Source organism: Hibiscus syriacus, unplaced genomic scaffold (assembly GCF_006381635.1).
Source record: "Hibiscus syriacus cultivar Baekdansim isolate YM2019G1 unplaced genomic scaffold, ASM638163v2 tig00110895_pilon, whole genome shotgun sequence".
NCBI lineage: Eukaryota > Viridiplantae > Streptophyta > Magnoliopsida > Malvales > Malvaceae > Hibiscus > Hibiscus syriacus.
The window spans coordinates 4,914,285-4,928,466 of NW_024062903.1; the positions used below are offsets into that span (position 1 = coordinate 4,914,285).

The 14,182-nt window shown below is 35.7% G+C and overlaps 2 pseudogenes; both read left to right on the forward strand.

The window, feature by feature from the left end:
- The first annotated feature begins 1,755 nt into the window (after positions 1 to 1,755).
- Positions 1,756 to 5,733, forward strand: LOC120145993 (annotated as a pseudogene).
- A 2,089-nt stretch (positions 5,734 to 7,822) lies between these two features.
- On the forward strand, positions 7,823 to 13,560 carry LOC120146075 (annotated as a pseudogene).
- The last annotated feature ends 622 nt before the right edge of the window (positions 13,561 to 14,182 follow it).

Genomic DNA, 14,182 nt, shown 5'->3' on the forward strand with positions numbered 1-14,182 from the left:
TAGTCTATTGGGCAGTTGTATTTGGGCTATAAATACTAAAATATAGCTTTTGGAAATAAAATAAGAAAGTGTTATTCTATTAATGTTTACTTTTTCCCTTTCTCACTCGTTAATTATTTTGTGTTCATCATTTATAATTTTGGCCACAGTTAATCAGTTCACCAGAATTCTATCATTGATTAAATATTAAAAAATATTTTTTAAACAAAATTTTAAATTACTAGTTCCAAATGAATTAACTTTTGTAATAGTATGTGATGATTACAAAGTGATACTTGTTCAAAATTTTTCTTACCCTATTGATAACATATATATACTATGCAGACACAACTGCTCAAACTCGGATTCTTTGGGAAGAATAACATTGTCTTTTATCATTGATGCCATTTAATAGGTTCCAAAATAAATTTTTTTTGTATGCAAAAAGAAGCCACGAGTTTTATTAAAAAAGAGAAAATATCTAAATTATAATGAAGGTTTACAACCAAAAATATAAACTAAACACATAATTAAGACATATTCTTAAAACCAATGACACAAGAAACTAGTCATCTGAGATCATACATGGAAAAATATTAAAATCTCAACTGAAAAACTCGAACTAAATATAGATACAAACAGATCTGACTACATTGATAAACAAAACACAATAGGGGATCAAAATATTAAAAGACTATAAACAATATTAATTAGAGTCGAGCATCGTGAGAAAACTATCTCCTAACGTAAATCGCGTATCCAAAACCAATATGAGAGTTTAAAACATGGAAGATCAACATGATAACAAATAAGCGTTATCTTGATCAGTCCAGGCGGTTTCAAATCCAATAATGAGAAAATTAAACGAAAAGAATGATCAATTGATGAAAACGTGCCAAAAGACAATGAGTTTTATGATGTTAACTGAGTTCTTTTGATGTTTGTCATCATTTTTAAGAGAATGTTTGAATTCTTTATATATATTTTTAGTTTAATATTTTTATTTGTGTAAATAATTTTGGTAATTATTGTCTCTATTTTTATCTCTTACTTGATGCGTTATAATTTTAGTCCCTTTTATTATTTTATTAGTGAAATCCAATTGTCATTATTAAAAAAATTATATGAACATTCACTTAATAAATTGATTAATAACATATTATTATTTTGAATTAATCACTGTATCCGGTCTATTGTTCGACTAATTCAGATCTACTTCAGAGGTGAGGATGACTCTCAAAACCTAATTTACTCTATTCACAATCGTCAAAATTTGAGCTCCATACCTTACTTAAAAAATCTAATACCTCATCCCGTTAATATGTTATGATTATTATTATGGTTATTGAAGTGCATCGTGTCTGTTCGATAGAAAAGATACCAGAATCCAACCCATGAGCTCTAAACGCTGCCGTTCTACCCGCGTACGAAAGCATAGTCGTTGTTTTCCATCCGTTGACGATTAATTGAAAGAAAATGAAAAACCGTTACCGTCCAATCATATCTCTACACCAAATGTCATTAATCCGACGGTTAGGATTCGATTCCACTAACTTATTTCTTCAATCAATACTCTCTTTTCAATGTTTCATCTCTTCTTTCTCTCACAACGGCCGACCGTTGCTGGCGTACCTCAGACGCTTCTTAGCTCATTTCACCAGATCTCACTCTTCCTTATTCTGTATTGCTTATCTTTCAGTTTACCTAAATATATATTTCCATTGTTTTAAATTCTTTTACATTGATTGTTAATGACGAAGTTTCTTCTTCTTCTAGGGTTTATTGTCTGTTCGATATATTTCTTCTATTTTCATGGCTGCTCCACCTGCAAGGGCTCGAGCCGATTATGACTATCTCATAAAGCTCCTTTTGATCGGCGACAGCGGTATATTTTTTAATGAAAGTCTCCTTTTATATGAATATTTATTTGAAATGCGATCTACTCGTTAATCTACATCATTTCTGAGAAATGCTAGAATTTGCTTTCCGTTTTTCAATATAGAAAATCTGGATGTGAGACCGTGATTTGCTTTTGAAGACCATTACATTAGATTAAGCTTCATTTTAGGTTTATGTATTAACATATACGTAATTTTTAACTAAATTTTTTTGGATTTGTCAAAATGACCAACAAATTCGCAACCCAGGTTCCAAATTCGCAACGCTAAAGTCAAATTCGCAACGCGAAAGTCAAATTCGCAATCCAGGTTCTAAATTCGCAACGTGAAAGTCAAATTTCGCAACCCAGGTTCCAAATTTGCAACGCGAAAGTCTAAAATCGCAACGCGATAGTCGAAATTCACAACGCGATTTAAGATTCGCAATGCGATACTCCAAAATCGCAATGCATTTGTTTCTTAAGAATTTTCTCTAAAAAGATAGTATCCGCGCGGACGTGTCGAAGACACGTATTACCACGACCACGACGGGACGAACGGGCGGCGGCGGCGGTGCGCGAGAGTCTCCCTTGTTCTTTTTCACTCAACAAGGAAGTGGGAAATCCAAGCCTTAAATACTCATTCTCAATAGTATTTCCAATACTATGTGGGATTGAGTATTACCAACACTTGTTTCCAATGCTAAGTTGAAACATTTAACATTTAACATTTGGAAGTTGGAACACATTTAACCAAGTGAACATCCTTTCGGTGGCCAAGATAATTAAGTGATATTTGTAATCGAGTTGGGAAAACTTGGTTTGTTTTGCAATATTTAAGTGATATTTGTTTTTAACATAAGATCCTATTCCATTATTACGTGCCAGGATGTACACAACATATTGGGGTTAATCAAATGTCTTTTGTGTTGGCTACATGGTGTGATGGCGACATCGTCGGGGGAACACGACGAAGTGCTTACTCTTGCTTCACATCATCTCTTTTATATTCTCTTAACCCAACTTTCGCCAAGTACATTGCCTTCTCAAGCATTGATTAAATGTGTTCCAACTTAATTATCTTGGCCACCGAAAGGATGTTCACTTGGTTAAATGTGTTCCAACTTCCAAATGTTAAATGTTAAATGTTTCAACTTAGCATTGGAAATAAGTGTTGGTAATACTCAATCACACATAGTATTGAAAACACTATTGGGAATGGGTATTTAAGGCTTGGATTTTCCACTTCCTTGTTGAGTGAAAGAGAACAAGGTGGACTCTCGCACACCGCCGCCGTCCGTCCATCCCGTCGTGGTCGTGGTAAAGACACGTTCGCGCAGAGTTTTAAAAAACGGTCCATGACCGCGATTTCGGCCACGATATAGCGGTTTCGTCGCTGTCCGAGTTATCCGCGACAGCCGCAATAACGTCCGCGACAGCCGCAATAGTGTCCGCGACGGCCGCAATCACGGTAAATCCGAAATAACTGAAAACGCGACCGCGACCGCGATTTAAAACCCTGCGTCCGCGCGGATACTATCTTCTTAGAGAAAATTCTTAAGAAACAAATGCATTGCGATTTTGGACTATCGCGTTGTGAATTTCGACTATCGCGTTGCGAATTTGACTTCTGTGTTGCAAATTTGACTTTCGCGTTGCGAATTTGAAACCTGGGTTGCGAAATTTGAATTTGTGTTGCGAATTTGAGATCGATTTGCGAATTTGAGATCGCGTTGCGAATTTGTTGGTTATTTTGACAAATCCAAAAAAAGTTGGTTAAAATCGTATATTATAAGGCATTTTCGGTTACGGAGGTTATTTTCTCTTTTTTTATTCCGTTAAGTGGTTAAATCTGTGCTATTGTCATTTTAGGGTGCATTTATTAATTTATCTGTCTTGATGTAGCTCATTGACATGTGAATATCTTCTGTCTCGATTAGTGTTACTGATGATGAATATCCTGGTGTCAAAGAATGTATATTTGCATGAGGGAAGCATTTCTTAATTCCTAGGATGGCCTGCTACAAATAGTTTATATTGCCAGTAATTAGGGACTAGTAGTTAGTATTGCGTTAATTTGCAGGAGCTTTTATTTGAATTTGAGTTATGAATAAGTCCTTTTTCACTCTGTTATTGTGTGGTTGTGCAGGTGTGGGTAAGAGTTGCCTCCTTTTGCGTTTCTCGGATGGCTCATTTACTACAAGTTTTATCACGACCATTGGGTTGGTGTTTTTCTAATCATAGTACAGTGATATTTTTATTATGAATTTTGTTACAAAAGCCATGTGGTTTAGTGGTAATGTGTTTACTTTGGAAGAATTGACTTTAAGATAAGGACAATTGAGCTTGATGGAAAAAGAATCAAACTGCAAATTTGGGATACTGCTGGTCAAGAGCGGTTTTGAACAATTACAACTGGTTAGCTTTTGACTCTTAATGTGTCACTGATTCAAATTGAATTATCAATCGTAATTATAATCCAATCTGATTTACAATAAATTGGATTGCATGAGTTGGCATTGTTTTGCTTTAGCTTGTTAATTGTGAACATAATTGCACGATGTGAGCTACCATTTGCTCTCCCTCTAATATTATCAAACTCAATAATATCTTTCCTTCAAGGTTTTTGTTGCTCTCCATTCTCTTTCTCTTTGGATTTTTGGTCAGTTTGGAAGTTTGGAATTTGTATGCTTTCATGGTTTGCATCCATGATGCTTTCAAACCCACTTATTGTCATACTCCTGAGTTGTATGAAAGGACTTGAAAATAAAATTACTAACAATAGTTGGTTAGTATTGAAACTCTTTCAGTTCTTTTTATTGTCTTCTAAGGTTTTCTCTGGTTGTTGGATGAATTAAGTAATTTTTCTATTTTTTGCAGCTTACTACCGTGGAGCCATGGGTATTTTGCTTGTCTATGATGTGACTGATGAGTCATCTTTCAATAGTAAGTACTGAATTCTTGCATTTTGATTTTATTGTCATACATATGCTGTTTGATCTTATCCACCTTTTAGTCTTTTTGGCTGTTTTTAGTGTTTCCTCGTAATACTCGTTGTTTTTGGATTATTTTACTTTTTTGCAATGTGGAAACTTGAAACATACTCCTTATCTGGTTGTCTGAGATTTTGTTCTTTATCCAATATAGTTGCTGAATTAATACCCTTTCCTGCTTAGACATTAGAAATTGGATTCGTAATATTGAACAGCATGCTTCGGACAACGTCAACAATATTTTATTGGGTAATAAGGCTGATATGGATGAAAGTAAAAGGGTATGCTTCTCTTTATCTCTCTTCTGCACATAGTTTTGTTTGCATGCATTTACGGCTACCTTCTGTTTGAACATTGCCTGTGTATATTTTTCCTGTCAAGTTGATTTAGGAACTCTTTTTTCTTTTTCAGGCTGTCCCTACCTCAAAGGGCCAAGCTCTTGCTGATGAATATGGTATCAAATTCTTTGAGACTGCCTGTAAATTTTACTTCAGATGTTGTAGTTACTTTTGGACATAATTAGCCAATGTTTCCTATTTGCTCAAGAGTCACACTATCATCATGCAGAGTGCAAAAACAAACTTAAATGTTGAGGAGGTATTTTTTTCGATAGCCAGGGACATTAAGCAAAGACTTGCGGATACTGACTCCAAGGCTGAGGTATTGTTCCTCTATAACTTGAACATATATAGTTATGCAAATCCATTTTCGGTTGCCAATTGCTTTTTTTTTATCCGCAGCCACAGGCAATCAAAATTAACAAACCCGACCAGGCAGCAGGGGGTGCAGCAACCACTCAAAAATCAGCTTGCTGTGGGTCTTGAACAAACTATGTTGAGAATGAGATCTTAAGGGGTACATTCTCTACTACTGTAGTAGCTTTTTGAGCATATCATTATTTTTACATCTGCTAACTCTTTGGTGTGAAATGTTCGATTATATTAAGAAGATTATTTTCGTTTGATAGCCATTTGATCTATCATTTTGATATATTTGAACCAATAGTACAATTGTGGGACTTTGCATCTATGTTCGATTTGTAATAATAAAAGAGTTTATATTTATGCACTAACAGTATATAAGTGCATACACCTTCGGTGTATGAGATGGAACTTTGGGAGCATTTTTTTTTTGAATTAAAGGAAGACTATTACAATGAAATACTAGGAGCGAGTAAAAGCAGGACCATGAAGGTCTCGAGCAAGATGAGGTATTATCTCCTGGGGAGGTTCAATGTGTATGCATGGTTGATCATTTGAAACGACAGTAGATTTTGAAAGGAAGTCTGCTGCAGCGTTAGCTTCACGACGTATGAGAATGAAATCAACCTTCCATTGTTTTGAAATAAGGCTCACGATAGATCTGACAATAGACACTGGGCTGGATGCGGCTATTGAAGAAGTCACAAGTGTTAGAGCTTCCGCACAGTCCGTTTGGCATTGGAGGTGCTCGAGTCTTTGGGACCACGCTAATTGAAGTCCTTCAAGAATCCCCCAGAGTTCAGCTTGTAATGGGGAGGAAATACCAACCGCTTTATTAAATTCGACGATCCAATCTCCATCCTTGTTCCGGATGATGCCACCTGCCGATCCTAGAGAGGAAGTATGATGAACTGCACCATCCGTGTTGAGCGTAAACCAGCCAGCAGGCGCTGGTCGCCATAAAATAAGTTCCGGGCGAGGAAAAGCAGTACCGGTTGAGGAATCAGGCGTCGTAGTGATGAAATAATTAGCCTAGTTTTTGCTGTGGTTGAGTAATTGATCATTAGAGAGGGACAGATTGGAGAATATGGATGAATTTCTTCGTTTCCAGATCTGCCACGCTAGGGAAGCAAATAAAGTTTTCCAAGGGATTTTTGAACCTGCAAAAAGTCGATTGGAATCAAGATTCATCATAAGCCATTCATTAGTTCCTAGAGTGAAGAAATCCTGAAGTTGCTGCTGTCGAATGATCAATTGCCAAAGAGAAGCAGTTTGTTTGCAATCTCGCAACACATGCAACAAAGTTTCATAAAGGCAGCTCTAAAATGTTAAATGAGTCTTCAAATTATTTCATTAATAAATTAAATATTTACAATTTTTTCATATTTAAATAAATAAATATACCTAATTGTCTGTTGCGAGTATCATAATGAAATACAAATGATATAAATAAATAATTATTTTATTAAATATTTTTAGTTTATTTCATATTTAAATAAATATATATACCTAATTGTCTGTTGCGATTATTAAAGGGTACATTTGAATAAAAAGACATTTGGATATTATTTTCAATATTATCGAGTTTAGAAATTTGTCAAATTGTGAATAATATGAATAAAAAATCAGAGATTAAATTAAAAAAATATAACATAAAATAAAATATATTTTATCTAAATTTTAACAATTGTCTAGTGAAAAAAGAATGATAAAATTTTAATAATGAATAATAGATAATAAATATCATCTTGAAAAAAAATAATCCATTGTAGTTTGTTGAAATCAGGAATAGATAGAGGGAGACTGGTGGGTATCAGATAGTCGTCTCTTAAAATTTTTAAATTCTTTTATATTTTAGATTTTTTTTATTTTCTATTGATAATTTATTTTTGTTGAAATTATATAAGTTAATTTTTTTTTAAATTTTATAAGTTCATCTTAATATAGAATCTTGTCCTGATTTACGTCCTTAAACTCATCATTTATGGCTTAAAGAAGTGTGGAAACGATACCAAGATCAAAAAACACGGTGCATGATGGTTCTTAGAAGAGATTCAAGTGCGTAAACCCAGAACAATATTATTGTCAAAAAGAAAAATAAATCAATTCAATCTGATATTTCATGTAAATCCCTTCACCAAAGGATCCCCTTTAAACATTATTTGACTACCGTTTTTATTGGTCTTGCTTTAGCTATAGAAAATACACTGAAAAATCACTTGATGCCTCGGTTGAGTGTAGATTGTCTGTTGCCTTTACCCGCTGCCGCAACTATGATCCTTTATTTGGCATCCAAAAGGCTACCGGTGCTCACATTCCTTCGTCGCACTGCTCATCGAACTCGGTTTTGGATGCTTTGTAAGTTGTTCGACAAAATGTCTGACATAGGTATAGTTTCAGCCACTTCCATAATTAGAATTTTCTCTAAGCAACATAAAGAAGCCATATATTTGTTTACCAGGATTCTTTCTAGCAATATTAGACCCACTTAGTTCACATTTGGGACTGTGATTCACTCTTCCACTTTCTTAAAAGACGTCAATATTGGGAAGCAACTTCATGCACATGCTATCAAATGGGCCTCAATTTCAATGTTTTTGTAGGTAGTGCAAGTTTAGATCTTTATTCAAAGTTGAGTAAAATGAGAGGTTTGAGGATGCTTTATGGCTGTTAAGAATGTTGTTTATTGGAATGTAATGATTTCTGGGTTTAACCAAACTGGTCGTAATGAAGAGACTGTAAACCTTTTCATTGATATGTTGAGAAAAGGGGTGATGCCTAGTGAATCCACTTTCTCTTGTGTTATTATTGCAGCAGCTATTATAGCTACAATTGGAAAGGGAATTTTTTTTTTCATGCTTATGCCTTTAAGTCTTTGGGAGATCAGCTTAATATGTATATTGTCAATGCTCTTATTAGTTTCTGTGCCAAATGTGGAAGTATGGATGATAGTCTCTTGGCTTTCAATAAACTTTCATGGAAGAATGTTGTTTCCTGGGATGCTTTTATACTTGGTTATTGTAGGTTATGTAAAGTTGTAGGAATTATAGAAATGAGCTGTTCAATTCCTTAAATTAAGAGATTCTGTAATTATGTTTTGTTTTTCAATCCCTTGTTTCAAGGGATTGCATCTCCTGGGATTAATATATTTCCTAACTTAGAGTTTCCTAGTTTAGAGGCATTATTTGTATATAAATATGTAATATACTCTACTGAATGAAATAAGAAAACATAACAGACTATTCTGTTTTCTATAGTCGGTTTTCTACATGGTATCAGGTTAGAACGATCAATCCGATTTTCGCTTCTCTTTAAATCAGTTCCTGTTCAACTCTATTTTTTTTTCATGGCTAATCCGGATCCCTCAGCATCTGAAATCACTTCCCAGATTAGCCCCTATCAATTTGATTTTCAGATTTCAGATTCCTCTCTTTCACCGATAACCCCCTACAAACAGAGGAAAAATCACCCCTGGTGTGAGAACATTGTAAGAAACCAGGCCATATGATAGATCAATGTTGGAAGTTGCACGGAAAACCAGCCGATCGGCAGCTCACACAGTCCAGGTTTCAAAAAGAGGCCCATATTGCCTCTCAAGATGATTCCTCCTGTAGTTTTAGCAAGAAACAGATAGAGGAGCTGCAACAGATTTTGAGCAGTATGACAGCCAAACCTACCAATGTGGCTTATACTGCTACTGAAGGTAATCATTCATATACTTCCTTGGTACAATGGATAATAGACTCGGGTGCATCAGATCATATGACAGGAAACATTGACCTCTTGGAGGAATATAGTGAAAGCAACTTACCAGCCTTTATAAAATTAGCAGATGGCTCTCTCACTACAGTCAAAGGGAGTGGTTCTGTTACATTAAACAAAAATCTACTACTTCATAATGTCCTCTATGTTCCTAAACTTGCATGCAATCTGTTTTCAGTCAGCAAATTAATTCAATATTATGGTTGTAATGTTGTGTTTGGTACTGGTGGTTGTATTTTTCAGGCACAGGACTTGGAGAGGGTGATTGGCAGTGCTAGGCTGGGCAAAGGATTGTACACCGTTGGAGGTCAAGCATCTCAAAATCATGCCTTATCCAGTTCTCTTAGAAAACCAGTTTTATCTTCTGATCTCAATACCAATAAAATTATGTTATGGCACTCTAGATTAGGTCATCCTAGTTTTTTCTATCTTTCCAAAATGTTACCAAACTTATTTATAAATAAAGATCATTCTTAGTTTTCCTGTGAAATTTGTCAAATAGCCAAACACACCAGAAAACCATATATTGCAGCCAAATTTGAACCAACAACACCTTTTTCTATCATCCATAGTGACATTTGGGGCCCTTCTCTTGTCAAAAGTATTTCTGGGTATAAGTGGTTTGTATCTTTTATAGATGATTACTCTAGGACAACATGAGTATTCTTAATGAGAGAAAAGTCTGAGGTTGAGTCTCTCTTTAAAAGTTTTTATCAAAAAGTTGAAACCCAATTTGACACAAAAATCAAAATTCTAAAGAGTGACAATGGGAGTGAGTATTTGAATAAAACCCTTGGGTATTTCTTTAAGGAAAAAGACATTGTTCACCTTACTTCTTGTGTCAACACACCTCAACAAAACGGGGTAGTAGAAAGGAAAAATAGACATCTTCTAGAGGTTACTCGGTCTCTTATGTTTGCTGCTAATGCTCCTAAGTATCTTTGGGGGGAAGCTCTTCTTATAGCCACTTACCTCATCAACAGAATGCCAAGTAAGACCTTAGATTTCAAAATTCCAACTAAGGTTCTGTTTCAGCTTTATCCCTATTTTAAACATTTAAAATCAAGTCTTTCTCCACTGGTGTTTGGGTGTACAACCTTTGTTCATATCCACAACAGAGGGAAATTAGATCCTAGGTCCATAAAGTGTGTTTTCTTGGGCTATTCTTTGAGTCAGAAGGGTTACAAGTGTTACTCACCTTCCACAAAAAAGACCTATGTCTCATTTGATGTTACATTTTTTGAAAACCAACCTTATTTTTTAGGAACAGAAATTCAGGGGGAGAGTTACAAGGAATTTCAGCTTGTCCAAACCGATATTCCTTTACAACCTATCCTTTCTTTACCTATAACTGTCTCTTCAAAGCCGGCTAGCACTGTCCCAATTCCTAGTGAGGATGATGGGAATAACCTAAATAACTCTGATGAATTACCATCCTCCTTATCTCAACACTCTAATCCATGCAAAACACCTTCCACCACTACAAAAAATGCTCCTAATAATGACCCTAAAACCATAACTCTCCAACCGAAACAACTCAGTGTTTACTCAAGAAAAAGGAAAGATGTTGCTGAAGAAATTAGTCAGCCTAGCATTTGCCAAGAACCAGATTCGGATCTTGTTGCAGCTGGAACAGAAGGTAATGATGGTTCCCAAGATGATACTACTGTTGATCTTGATGATTTTCTTATTGCTATTAGGAAGGGAGTAAGAAAATGCACTGCTCATCCCATAAATAAGTATGTTGCATATGGGAAATTACAGTCTAATTTCAGGGCCTTCACTTCCAGCATTAATAGTGTGAAAATCCCAAGAAATGTGACAGAAGCATTTCAATCTCCTGAGTGGAAAAATGCCGTGGAAGAGGAGATAAAAGCGTTGCAAAAAAATAAGACATGGAGTTTGACAAATTTGCCAGAAGGGAAGAGAGCTGTTGGATGTAGGTGGATATTCACAGTCAAATATCATTCGGATGGGAGTGTGGAAAGATACAAGGCAAGGCTGGTTGCTAAAGGTTTTTCTCAGTCCTATGACATCGACTACCAAGAGACTTTTGCACCGGTTGCAAAATTGAATACCATCAGAATATTGTTATCAGTAGATGTTAACATGGATTGGAAATTACATCAGTTGGACATAAAGAATGCTTTTCTGAATGGAAACCTTGAAGAAGAGGTATACATGGAGGTCCCCCCCTGGATTAGAAGGAAATGTCACTAAGAAAACTGTGTGCAAGCTCAATAAATCCTTATATGGCTTAAAACAGTCTCCCAGATCTTGGTTTGATCGATTTGCTAAGGCCATGACACATAATGGTTTCAAACAAAGCCAAGCGTATCACACATTATTCAAAAAAATTGCACCGAGTGGTAAGATAACCCTCCTAATTGTCTATGTAGATGATATGATATAACTGGCAGTGATATAGAAGAAATAGAAACGCTAAAGATGAACCTTGCAAAAGAGTTTGAAACCAAGGATTTAGGGAGTATGAGGTATTTCCTGGGTATGGAAGTTGCAAAGTCCGAGGAAGGGCTGGTCATAAACCAGCGCAAGTATGTTTTAGATCTTCTTGCAGAAACTGGGATGCTCGACTGTAAACCAGTTGAAACTCCAATGGAGTCAGGCTTGAAATTTTGCAAGGAAAGGACTGGAAATCCAGTAAACAAGGAGACCTACCAAAGGTTAGTTGGGAAGTTGATCTACCTTTCACTGACTAGGCCTGATATTGCATACTCAGTGAGTATTGTCAGCCAACATATGAGTGATCCTCGAGAAGAACATTTGGAAGCTGTTAACAGAATCCTAAGGTTCTTGAAGTTTACCCCAAGAGCTGGACTTATATTTAGAAAAAAATCAAAACAGAACAGTGAAGGTTTATACGGATGCAAGCTGGGGAGGAGAATTAACTGATAGAAGGTCAATTAGTTGCTATTGTACCTACGTTTGGGGTAACTTGGTGACTTGGAGAAGTAAGAAACAAGCCGTTGTCTCTCGAAGTAGTGTTGAGTCAGAGTTTAGAGCAATGGCTCTCAGAATATGTGAAGGAATGTGGATTAAAAGACTGCTCACAGAACTGGACTTAGATGACAAGAAGAATTTTGAGATTTTTAGTGACAGACAATCAGCTATGAGTATAGCAAAAAACCCAGTGCAGCATGATAGAACAAAACACATTGAGATAGACAGACTTTTTATTTACAAGAAGGTCAACAATGGAGTTGCAAAACTACAATACATTCCGACGAAGAAACAACTGGCAGATATCTTCACCAAAGCCCTTCCATGAGTGACTTTTGATGAGTTGTCATTCAAACTGGGTATATACAACATATATACACCAGTTTGAGGGGGAGTGTAGGTTATGTAAAGTTGTAGGAATTATAGAAATGAGCTGTTCAATTCCTTAAATTAAGAGATTCTGTAATTATGCTTTGTTTTTCAATCCCTTGTTTCAAGGGATTGCATCTCCTAGGATTAATATATTTCCTAACTTAGAGTTTCCTAGTTTAGAGGCATTATTTGTATATAAATATGTAATATACTCTACTGAATGAAATAAGAAAACATAACAGACTATTCTATTTTCTACAGTTATGCACAGAACGAAAGAGGAAAGGAAGCCATTGAGTTTTCCCGGAAGGATGCTTGTAAGTGGTTTTAGGCTAATGATGTTACCATTCTTGGTTTATTATGGCCTTGTAATCATGCTGGTCTTGTTACTGAAGGTTATTCATATTTCAGTAAGGTAAAGCTTAAGGAATCTGACTTACTTAAACCAGAGTGTTAGGCTTGTATGATAGACATACTCCCTCGGTCGAGGCGATTCAGAGAGGCTGAGGAGTTTATTCATCAATTGCCTTTTTGAATCAGGTATTGGTTTTTGGAAAGCACTGCTTGGAGGTTGCCAAATTCTATCAAATATGGAACTTTGGGAATTTGCAGCAAAGAAATCATGGCATTTGACCTTGAGGATGTTCCATCATATATAATGTTGTCCAATGCACATACTGCTGCTGGAGATGGGAAATTGCATCAACGGTGAGGAGAGAGATAAACGAGAAACAGATGAAGAGAATTTCAGGCTGCAGTTGGATCAAAATAAGGAACAAAGTTCATGTTTTCCTGAATAAGGATTGCAAACACTGCCAAACAGATGAAGTCCACAGAGCATTGAGGATTTGTATCCAACATTCACTGCACAGTGAAGCTGATAGCATTTTAGTGGAGTTTAACATCTAGTTGGTAGAAAAAGAAGAATGGCATTCAACTACTAACAAGCTGCACTGCCGTTATTGATATACAAGCAACGAATTCTTTTCCTCTGAATCTTCATTCAAAAATGAACATATATCGAGAATGTCTGATGGGGTAAATTTGATTTGGGAGACTCAACAGAATGCAATACCAAGTACATATTTATTCAAACCTTTGGTAATTATTATGTTTCAAATTCACTGTTACTGCTAATGTTAAGACAAAAAATCGGTAGCCCCGCAAGCAGGCCTGAAGAAGATACATCAAACCTGAAAGTACAACTTCATTAAACAAATGAAGGTACTTTCCCTAGTTTAAGGAGGCTCTTCTCCATTTGGGTTCTCAAGCAATGAACTAAATCTTGCTGGAAAGCAAAAATTCAATGAAATTTTTGCTATTTCCATTCTGTGCATGTTATATTATTGTACTGAATATTCATATTTTAATTCACCCGTCTTGTTCAGTTAAGCTGGACCCTTTTTGCTCGTTCCTAGCTACAAGCAGACGTACATACACATGCACTTATGTACAAATAGACATTTTGCCCCACAGTCTGCTTTGATTGCTTGGTTTGAGGTTAGTTTTCTCCATGCTGTTCATCTTATGTTGATGGA